The 10,571-nt window shown below is 31.0% G+C and overlaps 1 pseudogene; it reads left to right on the forward strand.

Annotated features, from left to right (window-relative positions):
* The first annotated feature begins 1,607 nt into the window (after positions 1–1,607).
* LOC150034547 (uncharacterized) lies at positions 1,608–9,869 on the forward strand (annotated as a pseudogene).
* The last annotated feature ends 702 nt before the right edge of the window (positions 9,870–10,571 follow it).

Consider the following 10,571-nt stretch of genomic DNA (forward strand, 5'->3'; position numbering starts at 1 on the left):
ACAGATCATGGGCTCCAACAATCCGAGATTAATCGATAAAACTCTTTAACCTAATTAATCAACATTTGTTAACTAACGGGTCATTCCACTAAAGTTCTGTAGTTACACTCCCCTCACTGTAGATATATTTGTGTCTATTTGATATAACCATGATTAGTAAGCTAATCCTTCATAGGTTGTTTGTAATCTCGGCTGGGTCATAAAAACCGTTTTACCCCAAAACTACATCTTGTTCCTTAAGTTCCATTGATCCTCTAATGAACAATTGGTTTAAGGTTCAACCTATAAACCGAATCCCTCTTGGGCCAAGGGGAGGGCGGGGCCTCTTGTTCAAGACCTGGATTCAGTACTATAGTGAACAACCTATCTACTATCCCTATAGTAGGGAGGAGTGAATTCCATCTTGCACCCTATGTTCCTAGCTATCCACTTGATTTTACCCTTGAAATGGGAAGCTTATTGGACCAACGATGATGAACTGCCCTCACATATACATATCTAAGGATAATTCCGAGTGAACAGAAGTTCATAGTTAGCTCAGGATTAAGATTAAGTTACCTAGGTCATCAATTAACGAAATAGTCAATTTTATACATAAAACGATATTTAGAACGTAAAAAGTGACTATTTCATGGTTCAGTCTTATACAAACTCATTGCATAGGATGCCCCCACTCACATATCTCTATATGAACGATTCAGGATCACATTTTGTACTAACTACAAAGTGGGCCGCATCCATAGTGTCCCCAGAATAAGGCGTCCAACCTTATTCATATACTATAGACCATTTTGGCTATATATTTGAACTTGATCCATATTTATATCACTACATAAAGTTCAAACTAAATTAAATTGCCTCAGGACCTTAGTTTATTGGGTTCAAGATTACTATTTCAATAACAACTTTATCGAAAAATAAAACAGAATATATTTATTAATTTACAAACTACGAGTTTTAGGATCTAAAATCCAACACCAACAACTCACTTTAACTCTTCATTAACTCCAAGCATGAGGTGCATCTCATGCAGCAAACTTCTTTGCATAAATGTCTGCAATATATAGAAGAATTTGGAGTGTTTTGAAGATATAGCAACCGAACAAAATTTTGAGAAAAATTTGAGAGAAGAAGGGTGTTCTTCTACATGGTTGCTACTATGAGCTTCTCCAAATTACCTTAATTCTAGCTTATTTTGAGTCCCACTACTCAATCTTGAGCTCTAAGAGGATAGTAAGAAAGATCTTGAGGTGGTCTACAACAAGATCCTGTGGAGATTTGCAGCTAAATCGAAGCTTAGAGGAAGTTCTTCAACCCATTTTTTCCTGTTGAAGCATGTTTTCTTTTCTGCCAAAATTAATGAATTAGAGTACTTATGGATCCTGGTTTCTTCTGCTGCACATTGGTACCTTCCAACACATATCTCACTTGTCACTTTACCTATAAAGAGTGTCATTTGGTGGATCTTAAGATGATGCACATTGGTTAGAATAAAAAGAAAATTTCTATTATTCCTATTTCCATAAAATTATAATTTTAGTTATTTTATTTTATATTTATTTATTATTATTATATAAATATATTATTATATTATATTTTCTCAATATATGTGTTCCCGTCGTGCTCCTCAATTTCATAACATGTTATCAGCACGAGCTCCTGTTGCTTCCATTGCTGAAGGTAGGTCGATTTTTTTCCTCTTTATTATAATTAATAAATTAAATGTTATTTTATATATTTCGTACATATTAAATTTCTAATATAAATACACTATTTTATGATAGTGTTACCATAACAAACCTTACAAAATTAGAATTTGCAGCTCTTGATACTAATGACAATAATTATTTGTTATGGGTGGTTGATGTCGAAATTCACTTGGATGCTACGAACTTGGGAGAAACAATTAAAGAAGAAAATACAAAATCCAGTCAGGATAAAGCAAAAACTATTATTTTCCTTCGTCATTATCTCCACGAGGGATTAAAAATGGAATATCTTATAATAAAAGATCCCCGTATCTTGTGAAAAAATTGGAAAGAAATATATAATCATCAAAAGAAAGTTATTCTTCCCAAAACCCGTTATGAGTGGATGCATTTGAGGCTGCAAGATTTTAAATCAGTAAGTGATTACAATTCTGCATTATTTAAAATTAGTTCAAAATTGTTATGTGGAGAAAAAATTACTGATGCTAATATGTTAGAGAAAACATTTTCTACATTTTATGTCTCGAATATGCTCCTGCAGCAATATCAAGAGAAAGGTTTTAAACAATATTTTGAACAATTTCATTTCTTTTTGTGGTCGAACAAAATAACAAGTTATTGTGAATAACCACAAACATCAATCAACTGGAACAACACCATTCCCTGAAGTGAATGTTGTGAATGTTAATAATCGTGGTCGAGGTCATGACTGTGGTAGAGGAAGAAATAATTATTATTTTCGTGGTAGTCATTTTAATCATTTAAATTTCAAAAGAACAACACAAAATGATTATCAGAAAGGAAAAGTTCCACAAGATAAGAGTTCAAAGAGTGCTGAAAATAAATGTTTCTCATGCGGAATGACTGGGCATTGGTCACGTACCTGTCGTACGTCAAAACACTTAGTTGACCTTTATCAAGCCTCTGTGAAGGAAAAGGAGAAAAATGTCGAAGCACATTTTGCATACCAGAATAAGGACATATTTGACCTATCCCACATGACAAATTTGGATGTGGCGGACTTCTTTGAATCTCTTGAAGAGAAGATTGACACAGTTGGTGGAACATCAAATGTTTCTTTTGACTTTGAGAATATCTAGACTTAATGTTGTTGTTTTCTTTTATCTATCTTCATGTTTTTTTTTTTAGTAATTTTTGTATATTTTAAGTGTTATTTTTCTTATTATAAATATTTTCTTTTAGTGAAGAAACATGGATCGTTTTCATATGATGAGTGTTTCAAAAATGAACAAAGAAGATTTATGTCTGGCAGACAGTGCAACTACACACACAATACTTACAATTTTATTTTTTTTCAAATTGATAATGCTGAAAGCAAAAGTAAATATAATATTAGGTTCTACAAACTTGATCGAATATTTTGGAAAAATAAATATTATATTGCCTAGAGGAACAAAATTTACAATCGACAATGCATTGTTCTCTAATCAATCAAAGAGAAATCTTCTAAGTTTTAAAGATATATGTTGTAATGGTTATCATATTGAGATTGATCGTAAGAATAATGTGGAATATCTATATATTATCCCTACTGTCTCAAATGAAAAACGTATATTAGAAAAGTTGCATGCTTTATCTTATGGATTGCATTATACTCATATACGAGCAATTGAAACATATGCAACAATGAACCTGAAGTTCATGAATCTAGATATATTTGCTATTTGACACGATAGATTGGGTCATCCAAGGTCTATAATAATGAGAAGAATTATTGAGAATTCAAGTGGACACCCATTGAAGAGCCAAAAGAATCTTCAATCTAATGAATTATCATGTGATGCTTGCTCTGAAGGCACATTAATAATTAGACCATCACTAGCTAAAGTGGGAACTGAATTACCTGCATTTTTAAAACGAATTCATAGTTATATACATGGACCTATTAACCCACCAAGTAGACCATTTAAATATTTTATGGTATTAATAGATGCATCTAGTAGATGGTCACACGTGTGCTTATTATCAAGTCGAAATCTTGCAATTGCAAGATTACTTGCTCAAATAATTAAGTTAAGAGCACAATTTTCTGATTATACAATTAAGACCATTTTTCTTGATAATGTTGGTGAATTTACATCCCAAACTTTTGATAATTATTGTTTGTTAATTGGGATAAGTGTTGAACATCCTATAGCTTATGTTCATACACAAAATGGTTTAGCAGAATCATTTATAAAACGTTTGCAATTAATTGCAAGACCATTACTTATAAAAGTTAAGTTTCCTTCATTTGTATGGGGACATGCTATTTTGTATGCAACGTCACTTATATGCATTAGGCTAGTAGTCTATCATAAGTACTCGCTATTACAATTAGCTTATGGTCATGAGCCAAATATTTCCCATATGAGAATTTTGGATGTGCAGTATATGTTCCAATTGCTCCACCACAATGCACTAAGATGAGTCCTCAAAGGAGGTTAAGAATATATGTTGGATATGATTCCCCAGCAATTATCAAATATCTTGAACCCCTAACGGGTGATGTATTTATTGCACGATTTGCTGATTATCATTTTAGTGAGACAAATTTTACATTAGAGGGGAAGAATTAAGAAATTAGAAAAAGAAATTACACGGAATGCATCGTTATTGTCTCATTTACAGATCAATGTGAACTTGAAGTTTAGAAAATAATTCATTTGTAAAATATAGAAAATCAATTACCAGATGCATTTATAGGTGCAAAGAAAGTAACTAAGTCACATATACCAGCTGTAAATGTTCCATAAAAAATTGATATCCCAACACAACAAGTTGTCGCTTATGAGTCTGGAACACGCCATAAGCGTGGTAGACCAGTGGGTTCCAAATATAAAAATCCTAAAAAACAAAAAATAATTAATAGTTAAAAAAGACTTGGTTGAGGATGTAAATACTCATGAAGAAATCCTCAACATGACTAGTGTGGAAAGTGAAATACCTAAAGATAATAATGAGATTTCAATGAACTATATCATGACAAGAAAATGATGGAATTAAACAAATGTACTTATTGATAATATTTTTTAGTATATGTTACTCTTGATATTATATTTGAAAATGAGGATCCTGAACCAAAATTCGTTGAAGAATGTCGACATAGAAAAAATTGGCTTTAGTGGAAAGAAGCAATCGAGACAAAATTAAATTTGCTTTCAAAACAGCAGGTTTTTGGACTAGTAATCTGAACACCAGAAGGTGTCAACCTTGTGAGATACAAATAGGTATTTGTGAGAAAAAGAAATGAAAATAATGAGGTCATAAGATACAAAATAAGACTAGTTACACAAGGTTTTTCATAAATACCTGGTATTGATTATGAGGAGACATATTCTCTAATGGTGGATGCAATCACACTAAGATATTTAATTGACCTGTTGTGTATGAAAGTCTGGATATGTATCTTATGGATCTAGTCACAATATATTTATATGGATCTTTTGATAATGATATTTACATGAGAATCCCAAAAGAATTTAAGGTACTTGAAACATATACATCAATTTTCTGGGAATGACATTCCATAAAGTTACAGAGATCACTATATGGATTAAAGAAACCAAGATGAATATGGTACAATCGCCTGAGTGGATATTTATTGAAAGAAGGATATCAAAATAATCCAATATGTCCGTGTGTTTTTTTAAAGAAATCACAATTAGAATTTGCTATTATAATTGTATATGTTGATGACTTGAATATAATTGGAACTCCTGAAAAGCTTTCAAAGGCAATAGAATATCTTAAGAAATAATTTGAGATGAAAGATCTCGAAAAAACAAAATTTTGTCTTGGTTTGCAAATTGAGCATTTAACAGATTGAATATTTATTCATCAATCAATTTATACAGAAAAAATCTTGAAAAGATTTTATATGGACAAAACACATCCATTAAATATTCCAATAGAAGTCCATTCATTGGATATAAAGAAAGATATATTTCAACCTCGAGACGATAATGAAGAACTAATTGGTCCTGAAGTACCATATCTTAGTACAATTGGTGCGCTTGTATATCTTGCTAATAATACAAGACCAGATATTGTCTTTTAGTAAATTTATTAGCTAAATATAGTCCTTCTCCTACAAAAATACATTGGAACAGAATTGAGCATATACTTCATTATCTCCGAGGAACAATTGATATGAGTTTGTTTTATTTAAATAAATCAAATTTTGATCTAGTTGGTTATGTAGATTATGGATATTTATCTGATCCACAAAAGCTAGATCTCAAACAGATTATCAGTTCACATGTGGAGGAACTGCTATATCATAGCGATCAGTGAAACAGACCATAACAACCACTTCCTTAAATCATACTGAAATTCTTGCCATTCACGAGGCTAGTCGAGAATGTGTGTGGTTGAGGTTAATGACTCAGTACATTCGTGAAATGTGTGGCTTGTCTTGTAATAAAAATCTTCTAACAATATTATACGAAGACAACACAACTTGCATAGCTCAAACCAAAGGAGGATATATTAAAGGAGATAGAATAAAACAAATTTCACTGAAGTTTTTCTACATTCATGATCTTGAAGAAAATGATGACATCACTGTACAACAAATTTGTTTGAAGGATAACCCGGTAGACTTATTTACAAAAGCATTACCAACCACAACTTTTGAAAAATTGGTGCACAATATTGGAATGTGACGACTAAGAGATTTGAAGTGATGTTTTCGTAAGGGGAGTAAATATATTGTATTCTTTTAGGAGTATGTATTATATAAAATATGTACTATTTTTCGTTCATTAGGGTTTTTTTTCCCATTGAGTTTTTCTTGGTAAGATTTTAACGAGGCATGTTTCATATATATATATGGGCATCTAAGAGGAGTATTATAAATATCATAAAAATAGATGCCCAAAGCCTAGTGTTCGGAAAGCCATGTGTCATTTTTTATATTGTCCATGTGTCTTGTAATAATCTATGCTTGGTGTTCATATAAGTTCACATCCTACTTGCCACTTTGCCTATAAATAGTGGCATTTGGTAGATCTTAAGATGATGCACATTGGTGAGAATTCCATTAATTTTCATATTATCCAATTTTATAATTTTAGTTATTTTATGATTTAGTTTTATTATATATATTATTATTATTATATAAATATATTATTATATTATACTTTCTCCGTATCTGTGTTCCCGCCGTGCTCCTCAATTTCACAATAAAATCAAGTTAAAGTTAATCTCAATAATAATTGCCTGATTATAAAAAATAAGTAATCAATTATTATTATTGACGAATAAATTTTTATACTAACTAAATTTAACTAATCTTAGTTTATTAATTAAATATATTTAAGATATTGTTAGTTAATTAATTAATTACCAAAATTCTATTGTAAAAATAAGTTAAATAAATATTTTAGTAGATTATTATTGATTTATTAAAATAAATATTTATATTAATTTTGTTAAATTAATACTAATTAATTAATTAATTAACTATATACAAAATGAAAAAACATGTAGAGAAGGGAAAGGAGAAAACCCACAGTTTTCGAATGAAATAGAAAACCCTTGTATGTGGGACATGAGGATGCTCGGGAATAGCTACTTGTTGGGAAAAACCTTCTATTTCTACCGCAGGAATAAATAAAAAATGAGAGAGAAGTTAAAAGGAAACCAATAAAATAGGAAATACAAGAGTTTACGTAAAAACTCCCAACTTAGGAGAAAAACCATGCCCCACAAAAAAGAAATCCACTATATGAAAAATTGTTACAATCACATGGAACAATTCTCTTTCATAATCCTAATTACAAGAGCACTCTCTCAAACCTTTTATACTACTCACACCATTTTCCTACTCTTAAATTAGAGAATACATAAAGGAATTTAACTAGAGTTATCACACTCAAGCTTAAAATGTTTCTAACTGGAATGACTGAAAATCAAAGGTATGGACTCATTTTATAGGCTTGGAGCCAATGTCTTTCCTAAAACTTTTCGATGTAGGACAAGCCCATGACTTTCTTCAACCTTTTTAATGTAGGACAAGCCTATGACTTTACTTTATATTTTTGATGTGGGAAATCTATACTTCTAATATTTTGTCAAAAATCCAACACTACTCACACAAAGTGTTGAAACTGTGAAACAAACATGAGTTTTGTGTGTCTGTCAATTTTCATGCAAAAAATCTTTCAACCAAATGACTCAAAGAAATGGATTCAATTAAGATTTTTTTTTAGAACTATTTGCTGATTTCATGATCATCTATCATAGAAACTATGGAAATAACATGCGTCCAAAATTTGAATTTAGAATTTTTATATTCACAATTATATTTAAAATAATAAAAAACTTATATAAGTATAATATTCCATATTATAAATCCATTTTACTTTTGTTAACTTAAGATATATATATATACATATATAATAATAATAATAATAATAATAATAATAATAATAATAATAATAATAATAATAATATATTATAAATTATATGATACTATAAATAACTATTATAAAAAATTTATAGCATAAAACATAAAACACATATTCATGCTAATATGAACATATTCAACTGGTATAAGTTATAGTACTAACAAATATATTTAAAAATACCAACACAAAGAAGGTTAAATAACAAATTGGTCTCTATGATTTGAAGAAAGTTAAAATTTAGTCATTACGTCGTATATTAAAATTTAGTCCAATGATCATAAATACTCCATACGGTGTACAAGAATTTTATTAAACTATAAAGGAAAATTTTCACAAAATGACCCAAAAACCAAAAATTTTTCTACTAATGACCTATTCCTAGAAACTTTTCAACTATTGACTTTTTGCCGATGCGAAATTCCAAAATTACCCCCAATTTTAAAAGTCTTCAGACCAAAGCCTTCCATCTTCTTCCTTCAACAATTTCTCAAGCATTCATTTAACATGCATTCAATGTAATACGAACATTCCACCAAAGCATTTATTCCCAACTAATATTCTACCAATAGCATTGAATAATATTGGTATGAACAGAATGAAAGATCATTCTCAGTATTCACTTTCTGTCAAACTCCCCATGAAATTCTCTCACTGTTCTCTCGGAGTGTTCTCTCATAACTTCAGTCTAACATCCTCGTTTATCGCTTTCATCGTCAGATTCAGAAATGGAGATAATGTAAGTGATATTTTACAATATTTCTTGTCCCAGATTGCTTTCATAATAAGTGTTATTTAGCATTAAATGAACGATTGTATAGTAATATATACACAATCGTTCATTACAATATAAACGATCGTTCATAAATTACTAGACGATCGTGTAGTAAGTTATAAACGATTATATAGTAAGTTATAAACGATCGTGTAGTAATTTATAAACGATCGTGTAGTAATTTATAAACGAACGTGTAGTATTGTATAAATGATCCTTCAGAAATTTATATAAGATCACATATACAATACTAAACGAACACTTATAAATAGTTGGGCGATCACTTATCAATTACTGGGTGATTTCTTAAACTTTTATGGGATATTGCTTAAGATTTGCTTATCCCATTGTAGATCGATGATGCTACTTTGCATCTTTGTACGATTTGGTGGGGATTGGGATGAGTCTAGAAGAAATTATGTTGGAGGTCATATGAAAGGTCTGAAAATCAGAAATGATAATAACAGTTAGTGAATTAGTGAGTATTATGCACCAACAACTGAATATCGATCCGGATATGTTTGATATACATATCAAATGTTGTTACAATTTATTAGTCCTAGCTCCCGCGGTTGACATAATCAATGATGAAGACCTTAACTTTTTTCTAGAAGGCAGTGATGCATCTTGGATGTCATTATTTGTATCAGTTACACCTTGTGAAAGTCATGGAGTACACATAGACAATATGTACCAACATTGTAATTCAACTGATCAACCCATTTCAACCAGTCAAAACTTTGGGTTTGCAACCATTCCAGCGTAATATTCACACCATGTCTTCACTAGATATCATATTGAGCCATGTAACTTGAACCCGGATATACTTCGCAGTTTGATACTGAACATGGATATGGACAACCTTCAGGACCACAAACTTCTCCAACACCTTACATCCATGTTTCAACACCACTTGCTCTCATCCCACCAGTTGTGATGCCTTCTGTTCAAATGCATTCTACCGTTCCAATCTGACTATTTATAGATATATCCTGACCATCAGAGGGTCCATCATATGACGACGTCATCACAATACCTCATGACTATCTGAATGATGAAGATATAAAGATTGGTCAAATTTTCTTTTCGAAATATGATTTATCAATTAAATTATCGATGCTTGCACTAAGAAAGAACTTTGACTACCGTGTAAAAAAGTCAACAAAGAGCTTGTTAATTATTTGGTGTTTGGTGAAGGAATGCAAGTGGAGGGTCCATGAAAAAAAAAAAAAAGAAAAAAGAAAGTGATTCCTTCAAAGTGACGAAATATCCAAGCGAACATACATGTTCTCTTGAAATGAAAATGAGTAATCATCGAAAAGTAAAAAGTTGGATTATCGAACACTTAATTAAGTCCAAATACGAACAAGTTGGTTGAACATACTGCCTGAGAGATATAATTAAAGACGTCCGACGAGATTATGAAGTGAACATAAGTTACGAGTGGGCTTATCATGCTTGAGAATATGGATTGTGTTCACACGAGGGTCGTCGAAAGGATCATATGCTATTGCTAGAGCATATGGCGAGACACTTAAGCTTGCAAATCCAGGTACGATCTTTGAGGTTGAAGTAGAGGGCATGCAATACTTTAAGTACATCTTCATGGCACTTGGTCCGTGTATCAGGGGTTTTTTGAATTGCACTCACCTAGTAATCGTTGTTGATGGGAACCAT

This window comes from Benincasa hispida, chromosome 8, assembly GCF_027475165.1.
Source record: "Benincasa hispida cultivar pf3 chromosome 8, pf3_genome.v1.1, whole genome shotgun sequence".
Taxonomy (NCBI): Eukaryota; Viridiplantae; Streptophyta; class Magnoliopsida; order Cucurbitales; family Cucurbitaceae; genus Benincasa; species Benincasa hispida.